Raw genomic sequence first — 14,447 nt, forward strand, 5'->3', positions numbered from 1 at the left:
AGACGAACACTTTCAGATTCAGAGAAACATTTTAGTAAAGTGGTCTTAAGCATTCTTTTTTTAAACCTGTATAATAAAACAACCATACATTTATATATATATATATATATATATATATATATGTATTTGTTTAAACAATACAATATATCAGGACATACTGTACATGGATGACATGACAACCATCACAACATCCAAAACATGTACAAAGCGACTGCTGGATAAGTTCCAGGAGAACATTATTTGGGCACAAATGGAGGTTAAACCAAGGTCTGATCAACCTGCCTTCCTTGGCTGAGGGTGTCTTGGGATAAGGGTGTTTCACCCAATGAGGCTGGGGTGCACAACGGACGATGAGTCGCATTGATGGAAACCATACGCACACCTCACCAAAAGGCATCTTTCACCCAGGATAATGGATGTGATGAGAGGTGGATCGGACACACGGCTCATGAGATGTCTCTCTGATAAAAGCAAGGAACGGTATGTAAAAATATGCTATGTATTTCTATAATCATGCATTCCCCGTCGAACCCAGTGAAACCTCAAACCTCCTTTCCTCTATTCGTATTCTTGACTGCTCCCCCTGTCATATAAGACGTGTGAAATGTCCTATAGGGCAATTCAACTGTGTTGAAACAGTGGGATTATAACACCTGGTTCTATTAAGCGAACATTGCATTAATACATTGCATTCTTTTCTAATGATAATTGTTTCAGATTTGTTTTCAGATTATAATTAGCTCATATTTGATCAGTTAGTCAGTTTGTTTGTTTTTAACATTTCATTGCGGTCCTTCTGAGACATCCGTCCAAATGGAAATGGAGAAAAAATCCCGGTACTTCTTGAATGATTGCATACTGGGTTGACAAGCACTTGAATACTTTTAATCTGTTAGATATTTACTTAACCCAGTGACAAACGAAGAGGCTGACGAATAATAAATGATTTATGGCCAAGGAGATACAAGGATTGGATCTAATGTTGTGTTCTTGCGTCGACGGGTCAAGCGTCTCTTTCTCTCTTTTAGCTGCTGATTTGAGTCCAGATGATTGCATAACTGACGTGTGCAGCAGACATCGGCGCTCATTGTCTGAGATTACATCATTCTGGTGGGTGCTGAAGAGAGAAACTGAAAACATGTGCTGAGCTTCAAATAAAATGCACTATTAAAATAACCTGACATTCCAACTTAACACAAATATATTGTTGCCATTACACGCAATATGAATCAATATTTCCACAACAATAATTTCCCACCTTCTGCACTCTCAACGCAACCTTCCACGAAACCACACAGTCATGATGGAAGCAACAGCATTCAGGAGAACGTCACGTCGCATGAGTGCCGTTGTAAGATGCGTCTCAACAGCTCTTCTTCAGAAAGCGTCTTCGTCGCTGTCACTTTTTGCCAGTTTTATTTCTTTCCCCTCCTGAGCCGTTGAGGAGAACTGTGACGGAGGTTAACGGGTGACGCGTTTGAAGCCGGTCAGACGTCGCGTGAGAAAATGATTGAGTTTCGTGGCTCTGAAAAAGTCGTGTTCACGTTGCAAACGTGCTGCCAATTGCGCCATGTCTAATCTCTCCCGGCAGGCAGCGAGGCGGTCGCGAGCTCTTATCTCCGGGAGCGGGTGGCCTGACTCTCACCGTCTCCACATGAGAAATGGACAAAGCTCTGAGAAAGAGTCGTGGAGGATGTCGAAGTGGTTTGTGGGTCACTAGAGAGGTTAAAAGTTTTGCTTATTTCTCTTTCTCTCTGTGCTGTTTCCCCCCTTTGTCCTGTTCAGACAAACATTGTATTCTCTCCTAAGGTACTTCATTCGGACAGTATTCCCAGTCACAGTCATTTCAAAGGTAAATGTGTTTGTTTTGTGCTGGATGATGACATTTGTGTTGCCTGTTCTGGAGCGATCTGACCCACATATCCACTCCTGGCCTGTGGAGAAATTACACGGTTTTCTTATTTGGTTCTTATTTGTGTTCGCTTGTCCTATAATATTTTGTTTCTGTAAAACGTGTATATTTGCATCCCTTGACGTCTAGTGTAAAAACTCCACAGTAGAGGAAACTCGGATCAAAGGGCTTAAAGTTCATGTCAGCGGTCAGAAAGGTGAATTGTTATCGTGACCGCAACAAACAAATCGGGCAGCCTTAAGGCTCAAACATATTAAACACAACAATGCAAACGCTTCTAGCTACGCAAGCTCAATTTCATGCATTGTTGCGTTTCGAAATGCGTTACAGCACAATTAAAGTGTTTCTGGCCTTAAGGATGTTTACACTGACGACGGTTCAACTCATGGAGGTCAGTGAGGTTTTTGTGTTTCTTACTATGTTTCTACTCCATCGCTTACACATTTCATACATTCGGCTTTGTCTGGTCACTGTATGACCAAATGTCTTAAAGTCAATTTATTCAGGTTTTGATACAGTAGATAAATGTGTGAATATAAATGAACCTTGTTATAGGACGCAATCCATTTCTTTATAATGAGAAAATTATCGGTTTCGTGGGTTTCAATCGTAAAGAACGCGTTTCGAAAAATGTCTGCATGTGAACGTAAAACATTTATGCACCCATAGGATTATTTTTGGCCTATCGTCCGATACCGATATTGGTCAATTGCATATGACTTTACGATACTAGCTAGTTTTTTTCAGCGTTCAATTATTTTTACTGAACATGAATTGGATCCCTTTAACATTTAAAGAGAGGCGCCAGTTAAGATAAAAATACAATAATCTTCAAAGGTGATATTTGCTGTCCAATATTTCTTTTATTTAAAACTTCAACTCAAATTTGACTAAACATTGAACATATCATTGATAAACTTAAAGTCTGTGCTATTGCAATTGAATTATTTTACTCAGAGAAAAACGTTGGATTATTCAAACATTGCGACTCAGTTAGTTATAAAACCATTATTTAATGAATAAGTTCAATTAATTCTATTTGGGACGGATAACATCGGTGGCATCCCTACATTTAATAGATGCTAATTCTAATTGGATGACACAGAGTTGAGTCAAATCTGTATGAGGTGACACATGTTTAATGTCATGTATGACGTCATGTCGCCATGCTCTCTGATTCTGATTTATTAACGTCTATCAGTGTAAACGCTCCTTTAGAGGAAACAATGGAAGACATTTAACATTTGACTTAAATGAAAGAATTGATGTAGTAAATGTAATAATCATTGATTTGTGTCCTGTGTTGTGAGTGTCGGATATTTGCCTCTTAAATTAAAAGTCATCCATCATTCTCATTCCAGACCTCAGCTCCATTATACACGTCACGCATGTGTTTCTAATATCTGCTTTACAAACCAGACATCATTTATTAATGTATCCAAGATATATGATGGTATTTTCAGGGTTTAAAGGTGTTTGTGTGTGTTAATATATGGGCTAGAGTACACGATGGCCAGATAACAGTGATGTATTGCTTTTTTTACAGTTCATTTTTTAAAACACAATAAAAAATGTAACAATTACAGAAAGAAATTGCAAATTTGCTTGAAAAACTAGGAAAACATGTAGCCTACTTTTACACCCCAGCTGCCGTAAAGTTTTTATTTATCGTGTGTGTCTCCTCAGAAAATTCTAGAGTTTCAGAAGAGATCTCAAAAGTCAGTATTATTGAATATCTCAATACGAACTCTATGGAGGTCTATTTGACATCTACAATCTACATTCATTTTAAGCCACAATAATCTTCATGTGTTTTGATACATCGCAAATCTCATTTGAACAATTTTAGGAGAAACATCTGAGCCGAGACGTCAAATCTTCACAAAACATTTTCCTCAAGTCATGAAATGGAGATACGATCTCATTTGAGGTTTTGGTTTCTCACATGACGTCTGTACGTCTCTTGATGATCCTGCAAAATTCCTCGCTAGTCGCTGAAGTCTTGCTTAAGGCTCTCGACTGCATCCGAGCTGTTTTTACAGGTGGAGAAGACATGGAAAGTGACAAAACCCATCTGAGATCCGTGCTTCTGTGGGGGTTTGACTCCGAGCGAGAAGAAGTTGAACTATTGATGTGAAAACCGCCCACGACAGAAGTCGGACCGTACTTGAAATGTTCAGCCCTGTCAACAATACTGAATGTAGGGCGGCCGATGACAACACAGACATTCAGCGGGTGCTTTCTGACACCACGATAGAAGACTCACGCTGTCTGTTTTCAGCCGACAAGGCCAACAAAACTCCCACGGCACATGCCGTCTCATTCCAAAACATCCCATAGTAGAGCGTAAAAACAGAACTACAGTCCAGGTGAGGGATAGGCCTAGTTTTTCCTAAGCTTTTGTACATTTTCCACCCCAGACTCATTTCCCTGATGATGAAATTCTCTCGCTCACAGACTCTTTTATTTGAGTTGCAGTTTAGTCTCTGATTGTTTTGGCTCGATCACATCAGACGGAAATTATACAGAACATAATCTGATGCACAAATGAAACGGATGCTTTCTTTGAGATAAAGTGGGTTTAACTTTCAAGGTAATGAGGCTGTGAATATTGTTTAAGACGTTCACATGTTTAACATTCACCCATTACAGCTGCTTACAGCCAAACTCATATGCATATATGATATCTATATATATCGTGCATCTTACTGAGGAGAGGTGTGCTTTTACTTTACTGAGGGATTGTTTTGATTTGGCTCATTTAACAGTTACTTTATAACACTTCAATTTTCTATCTTGATTTTTGTATTCACATTGTTGCAAAGCAGCTTTACAGTAAACACTGTACATTTTAGCAGTAGACACATAAGAAAACACTGTATAAATATAAAAACGTAATTTGATATAAAATTCTTGTATTTAAATACAGTACATTATATTAGTGCAGCTGTTCCATAATGTACATTAGCAATACTAAATTAAAAAAATCATCATCAAGATTGTAGTTTATTCATCCGTATATTCAGTTTATTCATCCGTAAAGTACTTTCTTTATCTGCTCACAGGGGATGCATGTGTGAAAATAGCCGGATCTCAGATCTCATTATGGTGTCATGAATAGAATGATGATTGCATCAGTTTCAAAACATTTCAAAAACATGTCATTTTATGTGAAGGGTCATATGTAACGAGGACAGCGTAAGATATGAGCCTAAGAAGGTGTATATACTTATTCTGAGACCGTCAGATATTTCATAATTTAACTGAGCTGATGAGCATAAAAACACACGTGCCCTTATTACACGGTTTCATCTTAACAACATAAACAAATGCCATACGCACTTTTGTAACCCCGACTGGACTTCCGGTACACATTCACAAACAATATGGATGATATCTAATAGATTTATTAGAGCGCTTGTTATTTCTGATTTCTGAACAACGAAAAGAAACCGTGAAGAAGCGTTACTTGACTCAACTTAGAGACAGACTAGAACAGCTTAGCAACACCTTGACAACCATTTCAAAAACATCCCACAGGAAAAACACGTTGGTGTACTTATACTTTTTACAACAGTTAACCCTAGTAAATATAGACTATTGAAAATACTGGTTTTACTTAAAAAAATAAGTAGCCCGATTGCCTTAAAAGTTCAACTTTATTCGTCAACACGACAAGTAACTAGAAAAAGCGAACTTATTTGTAAGTTGAACCAACAAAAAACAACACTTTTATTTGTGATTACTATACTTTGTTATTTCCATTCTATTCTTTAGTATGAACTATATTCAATGTTAGGATAAATACTGTATATACATTATTACTTTGACCACAGTATCATATGATTATATTATGTTTCTTTTCATTTTGATATTATGAACATATTTAAATATTGTATAGAGTCATTTCTTGTATCTCCAAGTGTGAATCCAGAAACAAAACAGTTGAGAATTAGTGTGTTGAACTATGATTTGTCTATCAGGCTCCTTACGGGTTAAATTTGTGTTTCCAGATTCTAATATAAATCATGTGATACTTTTATGTGGCCGTATACATGCTCAAAGCGAGCATGTTGTGTTAATATATAGCTGTTTATTGGAGGAAGTTCGCAGCACCATCTGTTACGAGCGTAAAGAGGACGACGCGAGTGAATGTTTGTGTTTTATTTGACTTGGAAGGGTTCGTTTGGATTAGAGAGGATTTGTGTCCCTGCTGTGAGTCTGGCTCTGTTTGTCAAGCCACTTGCAGAAAGTAGATGTGATGATGTGCTCGGTCCGCTTCATGAGATAACGCTGCAAGCCGGAGGAAAATCACATTTAAGCCAGTGTGTTGAGCTGTGGAAGTGAATGGTGTGGATCTGAACCCAGACAAAGTAAAGAGAGCACACCTGAATGATAGATATGCTGATTGCTGGTATCATCGAGCGCATATTGAGCTAAAGGTGTCCGGGCAGAACACATCAAATATCGGTGTGATTTAGTGAAGGTTAAAGAGTTTAGTGCGTGAGGAAGACTCAGGTCAGACTACCAAAGCAAGTATGTTTTAAAGGGTTTTTTTACATTTTCTAAATGATGCTAAGATTGTGGGATGTTGTTATGAAAATGAATATTGCTTCTGTCTTCCAAATGTGTCTCACATGTTCATACTAAAAGACCTTTCATTTTAATTTCACAGGAGCGTTTTCTATGAGTGAGACTGTCAACATTAAAGGGATACGTCACCCAAAAATGGGTTACTCACCTTTGAGTTGATCCAATATAAAGTGAAGTGAAGTGGAATGGAGTAAAGTGTAAAGTAGAGAAAAGTGTAAAGTAACGAGTAAAGTAGCGAGTAAAGGAAAGCAAAGTAAATAAAAAGTGACGTGTCAGTAAAGTAAAGTTATAAAATCAAACCAAATCATGAAATGAAATCATGAAATAAAAGAAATGTACGCATTCCCTTTAATTGCGGACTTCTCTGTCTTTCTTGCTTGATAATCTCTGTTCCTGGTGTCATTTTACAGATATGTCAACAGGGTCTCCCTCAAAGGGAGTCTGACTCCAGGAGAAACGGGAAAGCAGGTGATGAGTGTAATATCTCTCCATCGTCACTGTTCCCGACAATCATTTGGCTCTGTGTATTGGAAGCTTGATCATCACAGCGTAAAGTTTCATCCTGGACACGAGTCTACATCCTTCTGACAGTCACACCGTCAATATTACTGTTGATTCTCATAATTATTGTTTCTGTTTGCTAATATTATTTGAAGGGATACTTCACCCCACTTTCCCTTCGAAGCATCATACAGGGAAGATATCCTGATGCTAAAATAAGCCTGGTGTTTTCAGTACATCCGTTTACAAATCAATATTAAGTTCAGGAGTTATTCATTTACATACATTCATTTGGCAGACGCTTTTATCCAAAGCGACTTACAAGTAGATTTTTTTTTTACAGTGGCACATTACTGCAGAGCAATCAGGGGTAAGGTGCCTTACTCAAGGGCACTTCAGTCATGACCTGCTGGCACTGAGATTTAAACCTTCTGATCACAAGCCCAACGCTCTAACCATCAGGCCACAACTGATGCTCCACAAACAGAACCGAGGTAAATTAACTCTCAGATGGCTTGAGATGAGCAGGACGGATGTAAAGCGGGTCTCTGTGTGCTTCCATACTGCAGATGGCAGCTGTGGAAAGGCACAGGGTCAGTGATCCGTTCTGACCTCCAGCCCGCTCCTGATGGAAATCAAGCCAAGCATCACGGGCAATCTGAGTCCTCACAGTAAACAAACACAAGTGCTCTTGAAAATGTAAAGGGCCGAGTGGAGTGATCCTCACCGCTGCTATGACTGACCAACACCATCATGAAATCTTCTTAATGGACGTACGTGTGTTTTTATATTCACTCATGTATTTCCAACACAAAAATCTTGGAAATAAAATCAACTCATTTTGGTTGTAAGGATTTTAATTATTCTGCTTTAGTGATTTGAATTGAACAGTAAATCCAACTTAATTAGTTGACTTATTTATTAATTTTGTGCTGAGACTACGTTCATTTATTTTGTGGCAGTTGATTTGTAGTTCCCAGCATGCTTTGCACTGGACTGCATTATGAGATTAACTTTTCAGTAAAAGACTTGTTGTGTGTTGATTTATCTTTGAGACAGTTTTTGGTACAACACCCCCCCCCTCGAAAAAACTGATCGAAACAGCCGATGTGGGACAAAAAATCCAGGGCCGATTTTTCATCCCAGTCCCGCCCAGTATTTCGTAAATCCATGTAACGAATTACAAACTAAATGTTAATTTGAGTTTTTCCTCTTTCATGATCCAGATGTGGTAAAAAATTATATATTTAAATATGAATGTAAGTGAACTGTGAAGTTTGATTTTGACACACGTTTTAGTTTCTTTAAGTATATTTTATGTTTTTAAGTATATTTACTTAATATTTTTACAAATACTAAATGTATTTAATAAGTAGAATTAATTTTATTCTGGTTAATAAGTTGTACTTGAATTATAAAAATTTGTAATGAAGTAATTTTTTTCAGTGTGATTTATAAACGTTATGTTTATTTCTGTATCTCTGTTGTGTCGAGCGGTCGAGTGGACGTGATGAAGTGACAATTGTTGTTTCATAAAACTGAATGGACCACCAGCGTTTCTGTTTGCTTTCCTCATCCTCAGAGATCTCAATCACTGGTTGAGTTTTCATTAGAAGTGTCAACACAAACACCTCATGAGCGCAGCGGATTCTTTCATTTAAAGGCCCCCAATGATGAAATGAAATGAAATGAAATTATACGAGACCAGACCAGATCAGTAGACTCGACTCGACTCGACTCGAGTCAAATTTATTTAAATAGCGCTTTTTACAATGTTCATTGTTACAAAGCGGCTGTACAAGAAAACATTGACTATAAGCAAAACATATAAGGTTATGCAAGTCAAAACACAGGTCAAATATCAGACAGAAGATGAGACGGAGACGAAGATACTAAACGTAACATAACGTAACTCAACATCTCAACTCTATCAATCTATTTTAAAAATAAAATGGACGTCTATGTCAAACAAATCATTTTTCTCACCCTGAACTCAATTTAATTACAATTTGCAACTATTTGACCTTTTCGGTGAATTAGTGGCGAATCCAGATGACTTTGCTAGAGGAAACCCTTTCGCTCTCCCGAGAAATCTATTTTTAGTTTTCAAGTGTTCTGGGCTGATTGATGGTGTGAACAGAACGACGTGGCATCCCTCTTCTCAAATATACATTTCGCTTCTTTACATTTCAATAGAACAGAGCAGAATTGAATTTCAGGCGGTTTTTAGATGTGATTCTGAAGTGATGCAGTTTCATGAGTTGTGCTGTACAACATTTGATCGCCTCTGTCCTCCGCTCACAGAAACTATAGTTACAGTCCTGCCTGGAAAAATAGCTTTTATATCGACATAAATGAATAAGAGATTGTTTTAAAAGATGTAATGCACGGCTGAGGAATCTGTCTTGGTATTGATTTGTTTCAGCCAGTTCTTTCTAATATGGCCCTGGAGAAGCCGACTGCCTCCAAATGTATTTCTTGCCCTGCGTTCAACCTCAGCAACTCGTTCTTTACGCTCAATGACCCACACGAGAGTCCAATACATACTTATCAACGATGTGTTTTTGACGGATTCAAGATAATCACTTTATCAATATTTCGTCCCACGCTGTGATTCTCGTTTCATTATTCTTTCTCTTTGTTACCTCGTCGTCATGTGTCGTTAACAGAGTACAATATGTGACTAATAAATACAATTCATTTTGCCTTTATAAAATAACAGGGACTGAAGCTGTGAAAAATCTTTTTTCAACAAAATTAATATTTTTTCTTTAATGTAATCCCAGATTAAAAATACTTTAGTATCTGTACATTTGAATAAATACTAAAGATGGCTAGAGTTTTTAAATTTGACTAAAAACTAACTTTTACTACCGTGTTAACAAAGAAAGTGTAGTTTTACTAATATACTTCAGCATTCAAGAATTTACAGCAGTTTACCATAGTACATACTGAAGTATATAATAAAGTAATTCTCAGTATGTCAATAGAGTCTCGTGCAGTAAGTATGTAATGTCTGAGTAGTTAATCTCATCATTTATGGGATGTTAATTACGAAGCGTTTGGTGTAATTGGATTTGTAGGGTGATGTCTTAATGCAGTGCTGTTCTATTAGACTAAATGCACGTGACCTTTCTCTCCTCTTTCCAGTAATCCTGTATTAAGCCGCGGGATCAAGAGTCAATGGGTGATGTAGACATCCGTGACACCTCATTCACCCTCTGTGATGCTGTGGCCTTACACCGTACGTCTCACAACAGAAAAAAATGGATATACTCTCTATATAAAGTCAGCACGGGATCAAAGCTAGAAGGAACAGGAATAGAAGTAAAATCAAGTTCAAAAGAAAACACACAGTGGAGACCCAGACAATAAATATAGATACAGTAATAATACATTTCTTTTATAAAGTACAACACAAGCAAACACAACAACAATACAAAGATTATATATAATTGTAAACACTGGAAACTATGAATAATATAAAGAGGATAATTATACCATTGTATTACATGAAACCAAATTTGTGCTGCATGACTGTACAGACACAACTTTAGGGTTTTTATTTTGTATTAATGCACATTAACAGCATCAAGTTCATAATATTCATTATAGACCGTTTCACCCAGTTAACTTCCGGTTTGTGTTTGGATATTTTATTTATGTTGTTAATACATTTAGATTTAGTCATTTAGCAGACGCTTTTATCCAAAGCGACTTACAAAGAGTTTGTGGAGCAATAAGCTAATATTAATTTATATAATTATTTTATCTTATAATAATTGCAATAAATAAACAATTTAGTTGTATTTTGATTTTATTAAATAAACAGTTTGTTGAATGGGTCCTGTAGTTCCGTCGCATTTAAAGAAACCGTACGGCACATTGACATCTAGCGATTGAGCTCCGTATCGCAGTCTTAATTTAAAATATTGGAGAGACAAGTTTAGCCAAGTAACGGTTTCTTCTCGGTTTCTTTTCATTGTTCAGAATTCATCTACAGGCGCTCTATTGAATATATTAGATATAATCTATATCTATTATTTGTGAATGTGTACCGGAAGTTCAGTCGGGGTCACAAAAGTTGGAATGCGCTGTAAGGTTTCTTTACGTTGTTAAGATGAAACCGTCTATATATATTAGAGTAATATGTAAATCAGCTGTATTAACTGATCTTCAGTCTGTTTTACGGTTTTATTGATGCCATATTCATGAAGTCTGAAACCATCATATAAAACCATGATTGACCTTGATGGACGTTCATGAAGAACTTGACTTTTAAATGCTGAGAATTATGTAACCACACATTGACAAGTCTTTCCTTTGAATTTTCATTTGGAATAACAGTAAGTAATTTCATACGGCTTTACAAGAATCCAGTATCTTGCTAACATAAATTAATGTCATTTCATTACAAATCCAATACTGCGATATCTCAGGCAACGTGCTATTAATTCTGTCTTCTCTGCTCGCACGCAATAGATGTTGACTAAGGGAGTTGAATTCTAAAATAAGCCTGCACTAATCTGTTTTTCCAGAAAGGTGATAGAGAAAGAGGATTAGATATCACAGCAGAGTCATTCATCAAATGTAAAAGTGCATATTGCTTTCCTCTCTAATGCATATATTGCGCGCACCCAACAATGCCTACAGTACAGTTCTCTCGTCTCTTCTTTCAATGAGCCTCAAAGGATTCTGGGAAGGACACGGGGATGCAATGAAAGATGGTCCGTGCAGACCCTTTATCATTTGTCTTGCATGTCTCGACCCTGATCTCCCATCTTGTGTGTTTCTTTGCTTCGTCTCGACACTTCCATTAGACACAGCAGAGAGCTTGTAGATGAAGTTTCCAGCTGAAACTCTTCACAGATGGAGGAGATGCGTTTAGGGTCGCTGTGTAGAATGACAGCCGTGCAGGAAGGGCTTATGTGAGTGATGTCACGGCCCTCTTTGTATATTGCCAGAGTCGATTCAGCAAAGGAATCATGAAAATCAGCCAAACACGGACAATAGATTTACTGCTTTTATAATCAATAGCAAACATCTCACACCTGCTTTTGTGTGGCCAATATAGAGGTTTCATCGGACTCGCGCGCTCCGGACCACCAGTTAACTTCCGGTTTGTGTTTGGCTGGTCTCGTCTCTTCAATATAACTATTTATATTTTATTTTACTTATGCTCATATTAATTTGTATTATTATTTTACTGTGTAATAACTGTATTAAATAAACAATTTGTTGAATGGGTCCTGTAGTTTGGTCGCATTTAAAGAAACCGTACGGCACATTGACATCTAGCGGTTGAGTTTGGTATCGCAGTCTAAAGTCAAAATATTGGAGAGACAAGTTTAGCCAAGTAACGGTTCTTCATGGTTTCTTTTGATTGTTATTAGAAATCATCTACAGGCGCTCTATTTAATATATTAGATATAATCTATATCTATTGTTTGTGAATGTGCCGGAAGTTCAGTTGGGGTCACAAACGTCTGCATGTAGTAATGTTTGTTTATAGACAAAACCATCTATAAAGTCACTTCATCGCATTTAAAGAACTAATTTAATACATTATGCATTATTACCTAACATGATTAGTACCATCCACAACTTATTGGTTGTTAAGAACAATGAAAAAAAGGAAAATCACAAAAACAATGTATTTTATTCTCTTGGGTCGACAGATGTTGAATGTACACTTGGGCGCTGGAGAAAAAACAGTTAAACTTAATATCAACAACATATGAGCTTATCATTCAGATGAACAGAAAATTTGAAACACAATAAATGAGCCACGCCAGAATGACCAACGCCTTTTCATCCTCGCTCCCGTTCCTTTAGAAATTTGTTGAGTTAAAAAGTTTATTAAACCTTTCAAAAGGTCCGTGTGTGTAATTCTACGGCGACGGAGCGTACGCCGTGATAAAGTTTATTAAAGGCACATCGTCTCATTAAAACCATTCCTTGGATGGTTTTTTGGGGGGCTCTACGTTATCACATTCGTCCTTTGTGCGTGCGCCGCTCGGCCCTAATTCACTTGTGTTGAGGGAAATTAAATGTGCTTCTACATGATTACATTTGGGTGGTGGAATTCCCTCAAGCTCAGCGAGAACGTGGCACCTTGAGGAATCTAATCCGCCGACAAATTTCTTGAAATAAAGGATTGGCCACTGAATTGTCATTCTTTCGTGGCACTTTGAGCCTATTCAAACTAATTTAATTGAGATTTGCCGCAGTTGAATAGGACGGCAGCAGCTGGAGAGCTTTCCTCGCCTCTATATTAATACCTTCACGCTGTGAATGTGTGACACTGATTGAAGTGTTGTGAACGTCCTGAGAGAGGCTAACAGCGCATCGTTATCTTGTCTCTTTAAATGCGTTCAGCTTTATCCCAACTATCTGCTGAGGAGGACATTGACAGAGGCCAGGTAGAATTCTTTCAAAGCTTCAACAATCTCCTCTGATGTGTTATTACGCACACAGCTGCCGAGACTGAAACGTTTCGGCAAATACGCGTTTGCAGGCTTCTCTGAGAAAATGATGCATCTTGTAACTTTATGGGAATCTTTTAGATCTTAAGAGCTTGATTTATCTTTTGTTTCAAGGGTTCAACATTCTTTCCTTTAGAGCGTGTCAATCGAAGTCATGGCGTGTTGCATGCTGGGGTGGCGCCGCCATCTTCGTGCTCCTCTATGTGATTTCCTTCACGTTGTTTACATGTCAGAAAACAAAAAAAACTTATTCCAGTCTGAAATGACTGTGCGACTCGCAGTATGGCCGCAACACCCAGCAAGCATAACGATTAGCTCACACTAAACCTTTTTGGCTTGGATTGTTTTATAAAATACTCAAATTTATTTTCACTTCATTTGTCAAGTTTAAAATAAAGAGAACAAAACAACCGTCACATTTAGTTGCATGCATGCCTATTTCTCACGTTTAATCAAATTATTTTTATATATTTAAAATAAAACACCACTGATTATCTAATTCATTTAGTCTTTAAAAGTATAACATTCTGTTTTATCTCAGAGGCTTGCCATTCTACATAATTTGGATCGTGTACTAACTACAGATGAACTGGTTTCATACTATATTCATGGACTTCAAATGACTTTGGATATGCATGCTCCACTAATAACCTAAAGTTTAATTTTCAAACTCTGCTCCTTGGTTTACTTCGGAATTACGGATTTTAAAAACGAAGGGTCGTCGCCTTGAATGTTTGTGTCTTAGAATAGAAGAACCCTTCTTTCTGTGGTTAATAATATTATAAAGCCACGAGACTCACTCCCCTCCTATATGTATGAAGCTGAATCTTGTGAGCCTTTCATGATGTTTTTTAATAGAAAAGTTGATCAACTACCTGTTATCTAGATCACATTCATACATCTTTGGTGAAGACCTGTCTGTCCTCTCTTTTCTCTTTTATCACAGATCTTACCTC

The sequence above is a fragment of the Barbatula barbatula genome (genome assembly GCF_947034865.1).
Source record: "Barbatula barbatula genome assembly, chromosome: 8".
Classification (NCBI taxonomy): domain Eukaryota; kingdom Metazoa; phylum Chordata; class Actinopteri; order Cypriniformes; family Nemacheilidae; genus Barbatula; species Barbatula barbatula.